Source organism: Haemaphysalis longicornis, unplaced genomic scaffold, assembly GCF_048455015.1.
Source record: "Haemaphysalis longicornis isolate Haplotype H1 unplaced genomic scaffold, Haemaphysalis longicornis Haplotype H1 scaffold_3, whole genome shotgun sequence".
NCBI lineage: Eukaryota > Metazoa > Arthropoda > Arachnida > Ixodida > Ixodidae > Haemaphysalis > Haemaphysalis longicornis.
The window spans coordinates 159,157,333-159,170,045 of NW_027526335.1; positions in this window are offsets into that span (position 1 = coordinate 159,157,333).

The window sequence follows — 12,713 nt, forward strand, 5'->3', positions numbered from 1 at the left end:
AGAGGAAATCTCTGCCCAGTATGACTGGAACAGACAAACCAGGCAAGCAAACAAAACGCTGTCTGCACTTCCTGCCATCAAAACCGAGCGTGAGTCTCACAGCTCCCTCTGCTTTTGACGAACCCGCTGCTAAGCTCAAGGGTGTCTCGGCGGGCCCAACCCGGATTCTCCTTCTCCGGCAGGCCTCAAACATTTCGTCTCCTATTGAGACACCGTCGAGCCTGTGTCGACCAGTGCAAAAAGTTCGCGACCGACCAATTGCACTCGCATGAACGGAGCCACCGAGGATGGGTCCCCGTGTGCCCTACATGCGGAGGGGGCCAGTTGCTCGTCGGCGCCAGCGTCGTGGTGCTCAGGGGGCTCTCTCGCACCCCCTCTGCCTGGCCCCCCCTTCTCGCTTCCCGCCGGCGACGACAAGCTACCGCCATTCATCGCCGCCGGCGATCCGAGTTTCTCTGCGCGCTACGCATTTTCTCGGGGCATTGACAGGAGAAGTGGCCAGGCTTGTGACAAAACCAGCACAAACGGGTCGTTTCGTCCTGCCTCCCTCTTCCGTCGCCTGCGTTGCTTCCGACCGAGGAGTTATCGTCTCCCCCTCCCGACAGGCGCAACCCGGTTCGAGCGATTCCTCGGGTCTCGGCGGCAACCTGTAGCGAAGCTCGGTGAGTAAATCCGCCTGAACTCCACGCGCTTCTTGTGCGAGGGCCTCCAAGTTGCGAAAACTCCGGCCCCGCAGGTACGGTCTGCAAAGCGGGTGGCACTGTCTGCACACGCGCGTTACCTTGACCGCGTCGGCTGCCTCGGCGTCGGCCCGTTTGTACAGCTCCTGCATCGCCCGCACGTACTCGAGGAAGCTCTCCTCAGGGTGCTGCGTGCGAAGGAAAAGCTCGTTCCTCATACGGTATTCGCAATCAGGTGGCAGGAATTCAGCGCAGAAGCGGTCCTTAACATCTGCCATCGACTCGAAAGACGGTTGGCGGCGCCTCCAACGCGCAGCGCTTCCTACCAGTGCCACGGGCAGGACCTGCCTCAGCACGTCATCATCCGAAGCGCCTATCGCAGTCTGATACAAATCCAGTTGCTGCAGATATTCGCAAACGGATTCCACGTCTCCGTAGCCGGAATAGGAGGTAACCTCGATATTCACACACGGCTTCGAGACTGGCACTACAGGAACCGCGATGGTAGCCGCTGGCGCCGAACCAAGCATTCGGGTCATCTCCGCAAACACCCCGGTCATCTGCCTCATCATTGAGACGAGATCTGCGGGCTGCAACGGATCAGCAGCCTCCTGTGCAGCGGCCGCTGAGTCTCCCCCTGAGCCCTGAGGCTCCTCCTTCTCTCCCACCTCTCTCCGTGTGGTAGGAGCCATTGCCAGCGAACTACCCAACAAAAGCTGGCTCAACCACGCCAAACTGTAGACGCGAAGATACAGAGTAAGCCGCGCTAACTACATGCAGAACGCGACAAACACCCCCCCCACACACACACACAAATCTACAATGGAAGCAAAAAAACATCTCATCCAGACAATGCATGACAAAAAAACCTGCAGTACAGACGCAGCAAAATACGTGAGCGACTAAGATCCCTTCAAACGCTAAATACACTCGCAATGTAAGCACTCAAGCAGTTAGACCAACAACAGAAAAAAAAACGCAAGAAAAACTTAAGCAAACTAAAAAACTGGCCTAAAAACTAATTTACAAACATGTATCTATACGGCTAAAAGCCCTGGTATCCCACTTCCAAAATGGCGTTTCCTTCCCGGAACCAAGGAATGCCGTCCCAAACCGCAGTGGGCCTCTTCCAGGCCACAGAGAGCAAATGTCCACGGGTGGGCTTGACATCAGCCCCACGTTCGGGCGCCAGATGTGGACCTGCTCTCTACGGCATGGCAAGGAATGAGGCACACTGCGGTTGCGTGAAAATAGAAACACAAATGGGTCCTTCCCGTCGCTTGCCCGAACGTTTGTTTATTCCAAGCGGAGGCAAACACTAGCCACGAAGCATGCCAGAGGAATAACAGCTGCAGGGTACACGCCTCTCACAAGGCGGCCACTTTTTTTTATCATAGGTAAATCTATAGAATAGCTGATAAAATTGTTTTACTGCAACAGCGGTCGATGTAATATAACCAGGGGTACTCATAAGTGGCACCTTTTGTCGGCGAGTGCATGTCTTTCACCGTGTGCGTCCGGCTGCTTGTCCATGCGTGCCGAGTGCAGATCTCTAATACAAAATTCGTTTGACCGCGGAGGAAATCAAATGAAAAAAGCGCGTCATCCCTATTTCATATTTGCCGCGCTTTCGAGGCGCTTTTTCAAAGAAAGTGCTACGAGTTGTACCGCGCCTCCGCCAGATGGCGCACGGGTCCCGCGACCGAGAGAAGACGCAGTGAAACATCCCCCTCGCGAGGGGCACGATCAAATGCAGAGCATTTTCGGGGGCGCACGACGTTAAGCAGTTTGCGTTACGTTAATGTTGTTGCACTTGTGGCAACTGCTGACGAGAGACCGCTCGTCAGCAGTAATTTGAAAGAGTCGACGATATAAGGCGCGTTCGTAGCGTGCGATTCTGTGTCGGCTTTGTGGCGCAGTGAGTAGAGCACCATGTACATTGCGTTCCGCCCGCAGTGTCGAGGGATCGAAACCGGGCGCCAGATAGTATTTTTTTTATATAGTAGGGAGGGGTGCGGTGCGGACTACGGACGTCAACGCGGGTGACATCGTGAGTTACTGAAATGCTCTGCATTTAAAACTGTTTACTTAGATCCTCCAACGCGCTGTTACCCGTCCGAGAATACACACGCACACACCAGCCAAAACCCCCAGCTCCCCGAGTCCCAGTCCCCGCGCGCGGTTCTTCTTTACTAGCGCCAGCTCCCTCACCTCGCCGCCCGCTGCCCAGTGTCCGCCAGCGCCATCTCTCGGGCGCCGACGTCTCCATGTCTTGTGGCCCGGTAGCCGCACGGCAGGCGACGAGGGCAAGGGAAGGGAGCTCGCGGCGTGGGGCTCGGGGCAACACCCTCTAGGTCAGAAGGTGTCGTGCCAAGGCGCTCCCCACACGGTGCAGTCCTTTGGCAGATGTAACAGGACTTAACAATTCGTTTCACGTCGGCATGCATCCTCGGCCAGTAAAATTTGTCGAGAATCCTTTTCGTTGTTTTTCGGATGCCTTGGTGTCCGGTATTGATGTCTTCATGTCCCCTGTGTAGCACTACATTCCTCAAGGGTTGGGGTATGTTGCGACCGGGCGGGGGCACCCGATCCGTTCTCCGTGGCCTCCAACATACCATGGGTAGCGTGTATGGAGCGAGCGGCCAGCCGCTGTTGCAGCCGTGAAGAGAAGTCCAGAGCAGTAGGATAACGTAACTGTTTACTTCATAGCGAGAGGTGGGCCGAAGCCAAAAAAACATACAATGCCCTGACGGGCGAGGTTACAATACAGGACACGAGCAGAGCGACCGCATGTATTCGCTGCTCCGACAGGAATGAATTTCAGCGTTTGTGCTGCTTCTATTTATACCCAAGAAACGCCCCCAAGAGTAACACGCCACGAACATCACACACACACACACTCTTTCCATAGTTCGTGAGTCATTCATGGGTTCGCCCCACGTGGCTTCCGAGAGGGGGGGGAGAGAGTGTCCTTGAAAGGTGCCGGGGTCGCGCTAGCGAATGCCGATCGGGCCGATAGCGAAACGTCTGAGCCGGGGATGTCAAGGCGGGGCTCACCGACGCGCAGGTGCCTGAAGGGTGTGGCGAGCGTCGTGAAGCATGCTTGGGCGTGCCGCCTGCAGCCGCCGGAGGCGTGTTGCAAAGCGAGGTGACTGACCTGGCATGGCGAGACACGAAAGTGCGATTCACCGACACGCGGGCGCACGTGGTCGATTCCCACGTGATGGCTGATGCGGGAAAATACGGCGGCGGTGGCCGATTCGTAACAGCTTCTCCACCGGGGCTCCGAGATCCCGATGGATAAGGGTCTGCAACCGTTGTCCGGAGGGATGCTTTCGCAGTGAAGTGCTCAGCAGACGCTCGACTCCAGGCCGGGGCTGTACGACACCGTGCTGGAGCTTCACAGGGCCGATCACTGGACAAGTAGTGGCTCCCCAAGAACGTCTCTGGATTGGTCAGGCAAGTAACAGAACAACACAGCAAGACACAACCGCATCGCCGGCAAGTGCGAAGACAAATCCACACTGAAGATCTACCAGGCTTTTAGTGGCGAAAAAATACGCTAATAACTAACTACACTAGTTATTTTTTTTGCCCAGCAGTACTTTAGACAAGTGCAGAAACTTGAAAGGTGACATTTCGCGTGATTGGAAATGTCCCACACAAAAAAAAATGTAATCGTAAAGGCGAAACCTGCTTCAGGAAAAACAATGAACTTGAGAAAGTCAGGCGTCTACAGGCCATTTCTCGAGCCGAGAGCTGCGATTTGAGCTCGCGTCAAGGCCCCGAGCTTTTCCCCTTCGGTACCGCACTTTAGGTGCAGCCGTTCTCTCAACGCTGCTGTGACCGCGTGAAATGACACCGGTCGTCTTGTTCGACAAAGGTCGAGCGCGCGGAGGAGCGAGCGGGATTTTCCCCGTTCATACGTTAGGCACGTACTGCTTCTAGGCGGCGTTCCCTCGACGCGATGCGAGCTCACGGCTTTGCTCGCACTGAAACACGCGCCACAATTACGCGCTGAAGTTTTTGCTACCTCCTCGTTGCTCGCCTTTTTACGAACGCTTTCGGCAAGCAAACGCCGGAACGCGTTTGCGTTCTTTCCTCTAGGCTGGTCGGTTCCCGACTTCGGTTCAGCCACAGGCGACACCGGAACCTCAACTAGCTCAGCCGATTGTGGCCTATCGACGGGAGCATCAGCTGGGAGTGAAACGGGCACGACGAGCCCATTATACACCTTGCAGTTCCCAACAGTCACTACCTCGTCGTCCCTCGCGCTTTCAGCGACAGCCTCGGCACGCGAAGACCGAAGCGTGTTTCCGTTCTCCTTTCTCACTGCCCGAACTACACTTGAACTAGGCTGCCCTGTCTCAAAAGACGGCTCAGTTGCTCGCGAACTGCGCGCGTTCGGGTCGACAGCCGTTTTCAAGGCCTCCTGTGATCTAGCGCACTTCGAACATGGCGACGAAACATCTCCGCTCAGCGTAGGGGCTTTACACACAGTGTACTTACGCTGCCCTCCGTCGCGAGCCTCTGGAAATGCCCAATCGTCGCTTTCTGTCTGAGTTTCGCCATTCCTCACAGAGGTGGCGACCCTATCGTTACTCGAGCTCTTCGCAGCGAGCCCAGCTGGTTCTTTCCTCGGCAGTTTCTCAAAATTGTACCCCTGTTCGCTTAACAGCTGATGCGACCTGTTCGAGAATAGGTACCTGTACTCCGGAAGAAGTTGTGGGGATACTGCTGCCTGCGTTACAAGTTCACCAAACGGACCTCTGATGCTGACCTTAGCAATCGGCAGACGAACGTTTCGTGCACCTACGGCTGGCTTCACCCAAACACACTGCCCCGTTAGCTGATCCGGTTCAACGTACGAAGGGTGGACCATGTCTACCGTCGCCGCGGAGTCACGAAGAACTCGGCACGGTTTACCATTGACGACTAGCTCCCGTACGTACGGCTCTAGAAACTGCCTGCTGTCCTCACTCTGATATAGTACGTGAAAGACTAGTTTTCCTTTCTTACAACTGGCAGCGAAATGTCCCGTCTCGCCGCAGTTGTAACACGCAGCCTGTCTGCGCGCTTCGAAAGCTTTCTTTCTGCGCTGCTCCTCAGCGTCTGCTGCTCTCTCTTCGTTATCGTGGCCAGTTTCTCTATCCACGAGAACGACTTCCCTTGCTCCACCGTCTACCTGGGAAGCTCCGCCTTTCGGCCCTGACTTATCAGGCCTCGGCCTGAACTCTTTTTGGCCGTCTTTCGGCCCCTGCGCACCTCGACGTGCGACAAACTCGTCGGCTAGCTGAGCTGCCTGATCCACAGTACTTACCCCTGGCCTATCCTGCACCCAGAGTCTCAGGTTCTCTGGTAGACGGCGGTAGAACTGCTCAAGACCGAAGCACTCAACCACCTTGTCATGCTCTCCGAAAGCCTCTGCCTCTTTGAGCCACTCTTCCATATTTGCCCTCAGCTTGTAGGCGAACTCCGAGTACGACTCGCCTCTAGCGTTCTCGGCTTCACGGAACTTCTGGCGAAACGCCTCTGCTGACAGCCTGTACTTACGCAGGAGGCTAGACTTGACTTTCTGGTAGTCCTCCGCCTCCTCCTTTGGCAAGCGGGCCATCACGTCGGATGCCTCACCTGGCAAAAGCGTAAGCAGCTTTTGCGGCCATGAGTCTCGGCTAAACTGGGCCCTCTCACACGTACGCTCGAAGTTGACCAAAAAAAGACCGATGTCGTCTCCTACCTTGTAGGGTCGCATTAGGTCACACATTCGCAACGTAGGTCGCTCAGTCACCGCAGACTGCACGCTGCTGCCACTCTGACGTCTAGGTCGAGACGCCTCGACGTCTAGACGCTTCATATCCAGCTCATGCTGTCGCTTTCTTTCCTCCTGCTCGAGTAGGAGTCTCTCATGCTCTCATCTCTTTTCCTCCTGTTGTTCCTGTTTCTGCCTCTCGAGCTCCTGTTCTCGCTTTTTTTCCTCGCGTTCCTCACGCTGGCGCTCAGCCTCTGCAGCCTGACGTTTAGCGGTCTCCCTGCCATTGATCAGCTCAATGCACTCAGACATCTCGTCATCGTCAGCCCCAACAGCGAGTATAGCCTCTATCAGCTCTGGCTTTCTCAGCGCGTCTGTAACATCCAAGCGCAACTCTTTTGCAAGCTCCAACAACTGCGGTTTTTTCAACGCTTTCAAATTCATGGCCGGTCTAGAGTACTGCTTTCCCACTGCTCCAAAAAATGTTTGGCGCGAATAACCCACGCGACAAAAACACACGCCCCACCAGCTATCCTCAGAAGCCTGGTAAAATTTAGTGAAGAAAAGTCCCGCACTCACCCTTGAACGCCGTGAATTCTGCGAAGTCCAAAGCCGCCTTGATGTCCGTGGTGTTGGGTCTCGCACCGCTGGCTCCAGGTGTCACGAAGTTGTCATCCCACCGCTGCCAACCAGTTGTTGCGACCGTGAAGGACGAATGCAGCCGGGAAGAGGTCCAGACGCTGATAGGCTAACGTAACTGTTTACTTCATAGCGAGAGGTGGGCCGAAGCCAAAAAAACATGCAATGCCCTGACGGGCGAGGTTACAATACAGGACACGAGCAGAGCGACCGCATGGATTCGCTGCTCCGACAGGAATGAATTTCAGCGTTTGTGCTGCTTCTATTTATACCCAAAAAACGCCCCCAAGAGTAACACGCCACCAACATCACAGACACACACACACTCTTTCCATAGTTTGTGAGTCGTTCATGGGTTCGCCCCACGTGGCGTCCGAGAGGGGGGGAGAGAGTGTCCTTGAAAGATGCCGGGGTCGCGCTAGCGAATGCCGGTCGCGCCGATAGCGAAACGACTGAGCCGGGGATGTCAAGGTGGGACTCACCGACGCGCAGGTGCCTGAAGGGTGTGGCGAACGTCGTGAAGCATGCTTGGGCGTGCCGCTGGCAGCCGCCGGAGGCGCGTTGCAAAGCTAGGTGACTGACCCGGCATGGCGAGACACGAAAGTACGATTCACCGACACGCGGCGCACGTGGTCGATTCCCACGTGGTGGCTGATGCGGGAAAATACGGCGGTGGTGGCCGATTCGTAAAAGGTACCACAACTTGCTTGAATAACCGTCCAGACGACAGGTGATACTTCCAGGAGAGCAGTACCCTGTCTACAACGTATTTGTAGTAGCTGCCACTCCTAAATGCGAATATTTCCCCTCTATTCCGGACACAGTCTTTCAGGCTGTCATCTTGCTCCTTCTTTTACTTGAACTGATCCCTCGTGCCCTCCGCGATGGTAAAGCTAGCTGTAGGCAGCCTGTTGGTTTCTGCGACAGCCACGAGCTTCTTAGAGTCCATCTCAGTATCAGGGCAGCTCGAGCTTTGAGCTGGTTCTTCACGGTTTTCTGGGGTCGTCTTGTCCTTATCAACGTGTGGATGCCAATTCCAGTCAGACTCGTTGGGTTGTCTGGCTCATTGTATGTTCCGTAGTACTAAATCATACAAAAGATCCTGCATGCATTGAGCCAGAAGCATCCCTGAAAAGTATGGCGTGTGGACCTTGACGTACGCTTCTTAAAGTTGCTGCGCAGTTTTTTCCACGAACACCACACTGGAAGCGTGGCCCGTCAGACAAGAGTCTCGTATAAGATCACGCCGCACGATTACGGTTTTACTGCCGGAGTCTCGTAGCACCGATATCGGCTTCCCGTACATTTCCCCAGTCACCACAGGTAGGTTTTCAACCAAGAACTTGATCTTTGAATCGCACTTTTCTAGCTGTTCGGGGGTCCTCTCCTGTAGGCGTCGGCGCTTTGCTACGGTGCAAGCCGAAACCTGTTTTGCGTCGCCCTCTTTGCCTCGACAGTTCTCGGTTCTAGGGCCAGGTTTTCCGCCCTTGCCGCAGCTACCGTGCCGTCCTGACATTCTACAGTCACTAGAAGGGGGCCCAGTTTGCCGCAGATGAAGCAACCTTGGGTCTTCCTTAATTTTGTGGCATGATATGCACTCTGGTCCCGTCTCGGTTCATCTGGGGCCTTACCCAAGTTTTTTGCTTTGATGAAGTGGGCGCACGCTTCTCCCATCTCCTTAGTTGCCTTGCAGTTCCTTTCCTTGATAAAGACTGCCAGTTGCTTGTGGCAGCACTTCATAAATTGTCCTCCAATCATCCTGTCCCGCAGTTCGTCGAAAGTTTTTGGGACGCCGGACGTCTCTAGCCACCTGTCAAAATAGTCAGCAAGGCGAGAAACGAACTATATGCCGGTTTCCCCGTCTTCGCCTTTCGCGTTCCTGTACTTTTCGTTGTACCCCTGCGAAGTGAAGCGGAATCGTTGAAGCAGGGCGAGCTTCACTTTTTTGTAACCTAGGGAGTCCTCTGGGGTCATTCTCCCTATCACTGTCAGCGCTTCACCCGCGAGGCACATGCTCAGAGCTACTGACCATTCACTTTCAAGCCACTTCTGCGAAAGCGCGATTCTTTCGAACCTGACAAGATAGGCATCGAGATCGTCTCTCCTGTCATCAAAAGGCGGGATAAGCTTGTGAGGGCTGACCGCCGTTGCGTGTCCCGAGGCTACAGGTTCAGGTGCTGAGCAATCAACTTGCGCGCTATCCCTTGCAAGTAAGCTCTTGCAAGCGAATCTTCATCTCTAATGTCTTCTGCTCCCGCTCGGATGCTTCTTTCTCCCGTTGCGCTTCTTCCCTCGCGCGTTCTGCAGCTTCTTTCACGGCCTCACGCTGTGCCAGCCGTTTTTCCCTTAATCGAGCCTGCTCAGACTTCAGCCATTCCCGAAGCACCGCGTCCTTGAAACCCAATTCCTTTCCTACAACATAGTCTTTTCGAGGTCCATGCTGCCGCTTCACTCATGAATTCCGCTCGGTTCTACGTCATGCTCTTCAGGGTGTTAAGAAGAGTCCTGTCGCGGACGCCACTTGTGATGTTATAGCAGGTACAGGGCCGTCGTGGGAGCGGCTCACAAGTGACGAGGCAGGAGACAATATTGCAAGTAACGGAAGTATTTATCAAAAAAATAAGAAGTAGAAAAGGAAGGAGTAAAAAAAAGCAATAAAAATGCCGTGAAGTCCGGCGTAGCACGCGAACACCCTCTCGCACAAGAAGAGTCCGAGTCAGATCCCGCGGGAAATTTCACAAGGGGCCTCACAGTTTTGGCGGCGGCGGGAGCGGCGGTGAGTAGAAGCTTCGGTCTAAGTCGACTACCAGTGGCGGTTGTTGTCGTTGACGCGGCGTGGCCCCAGCATCCGAGAACAGTCACGGAGCCATGACGACTTGGCGAGGAAGCTGGTCGGCGGGAACACGGGCCGAGCTTGGAATAGCGCTCCCGCAGTCCGAGCGACTGGTGCTGGAGCGGAGGGTCTTCGCAGGGTCGGCGTACCCGCCGTCCGGTCGACTGCCGCTGGTCCGCCAGGCTACCTGGGGTACGCTCCGCTGGTTTCCCTCGATCGCTTCTCGATCTTTCTCGAATCCCGAGCTTCGTTCCTCTTTCTTCTCGCCTCCGTTGTCTCGAGGCCGCTTCCGATCTTCGCTTCTTTCCCTTCACTCCGCCACCCGCGCGCTTACTGCGTCTTCTCGCCGCGATTTCTTCTTGTGTTTCCCGTGCTCGGGGCACTTCATGACAGTGTCACATGATTCACAACCACAAGGAGTACCACACCACCGACATTCCACTCCACTAGCACAAGGAAGAGGAGATGAAGTCAGTCTCTTTCAATGTTTCAATTTTAAACCAACCATTCGAACCACTCCCTGTTACTGCGAAGTAAGAGTTACTGATTTTTATATGGCCGCGGTCCAAAAACCAAACACTACGTTCTAAGAAATCGGGGGAGTAGTTGAAGAGTCCAACTGTCATTGTACTCTTGTAAGCGTTGGCGGACTCCCGTCGAAAGCTGCGGGGAGTTGGATGCAATGTTCGCTCCCCATGAAGAGGAGAGAAAAACTGACCGCGTACTCTTCTCGTGCTCGGTGGAGTGCAGCCCCAGTTCTCTCCCGCACCAGTGGTGAGTAAACCTGCGCATCGTCTCCCATCTCTAGTACGAAGAGTAAAATTGGAATTTCATTCTTGTCCACTGCAGCAGTAAGCATGGAGATACACTCCTACCATCTACGCACACCAACTCACCAGCGATGTTTTATTTGCATACGAATATATTATATAAAGAAGTTGTGTAAAAAGCGCCCGATTACTTGTGCCGCGCATTCCAAACGTGCAAGAATATTAATTCTTGTAGCGATTGCTCGCAGCGTTCAGTGGCGGCAGGCGGCAAACCGAAGTTATCAATCTACGGGCCGCTGCAGACCGCCGCTTTGGAAAAGTTTGATAGACGTACGCTTGTCCCGCGTCTAGTCGAGCTAAATAAAACGTATTGTAAATCTGAGATCGATTGAGGAAAATGGTGTTGGAAGAAGTGAAAAGCGCGCTCTTCTGATAGCTCAAGCCGCAAGCGCAACACGGACCCGACCCAACTACCGTGGCTGGTTTCGCCGAGATAAGCGTGTACATACGATAGCTTTTAGTAGGTTAAATAAAGGAAATCCGGCTACATAACTGGTATTAACAGCCATATGGGGCCCGTCTGCAAGATCGGCGTGCGGGGAACAGGCAATATCACTGCGAGGACATCTCAAATACGCTTGTGGCCTGAATGTCCAACGAGACGAAAGATCTAATGAGTCGAAAGGCCATATTCGTCACGTGATCAGCGAACCTGAATGCCCAACGAGACGAAAGATCCACCGAGTCTGAAGGTCCAATCGAGCCTGAATGTCCATCGAGATGAAAGATCCACCGAGACGAAAGGTCCAACAATGAGATAAGTTTAGTGCGCTCATTCGGATAAAGCGGACAGAGCGATGGGTTTGAATCAGTTGTGTAAAATTTGACCATATCAAATTCAACTGACCGTTTTGACAATTTTGTTATTCTTATTCATGTAGTACTCAGTTTTGCGTCCATGTAACCTGTTGTACATGAGCGTATTTTGGCTCCGGGGTTAATGCGCCGACGCTACAGAGGCGATGAGGCACGCCGTAATGGAGGGCTCAGGATTAATTTTCACCACCTGCGGACCTTTAACCTGCGCCGAAATCTCCAACGCGCGGGCGTTTTCACTTTTTGCTTCCATCTGAAAAACGACGGCCGCGGCCATAAATTGAACCTGTGACCTCAGGCTCACCAGCACAAACGTGAGCGTATTGTCCCGCGATGTTCAGTGGTCAATTTCAGCAATATCGTCTGTCAATAAAGCAAGCAATAAAGTTTCATTGTGAGTACTGCAATTCGTCAGGGTCTATTCCGTTGGGTTCCTCGCACACGTGAACGTTGTCGTCAAACACACGTGAAAGTTGTCGTCAAATAATCATATTTGGATAATTACCCGTAGGCACGAAAAAAAAACTTCTTGTGCTTGCCATTTTCCTTGAAATCAACGCATGATCCATCCTATTGAGTTGGCCGGTGCACTAAAAAACTTGATTCAAGTGAAGCATGATATGATTTAACGTGCAGACAAAAGGAGTTCGAGAGACAGGGGAATGCATAATTGAATGGGCTCAGCATCGGAAACCAGCCTTTAACTCTTTCACTGCGTTGCTTGAAACAGAACTGTCCATTATTTTACAGTGGTAGTGTATTACATTGGCGGAAGACGAAAAGTGATCCGAGGATGACAAACATGTTCAAATGGTTACTATTCAGTTGAAACTGGAACATTCCGAGTAAATGATACTGTGGGGCTTTGTGGACAACGGTGGGAGCAGGAGAGAGTGGCTACGGACCAATTTATGACGCCTGATTGATTTTAACGTGCTCAATACTTGAGATACATATACGATTTTGCTTATGGTACTTTATCATTCGTTTGCCTTGTTTTGTCTTGATGGGAAAAGCGACTGTCATTGCCAGGAACCAAGCCGAAACTTCGTGTTCACTAGTGCAGTACTTTATTCATGCACTGAGCTGCCATATTCCAGACATAAACTAATTTCAAATGAGATTGTTATATAAATGCATTTCTAATGTCAATGTTTGCAAAGCCC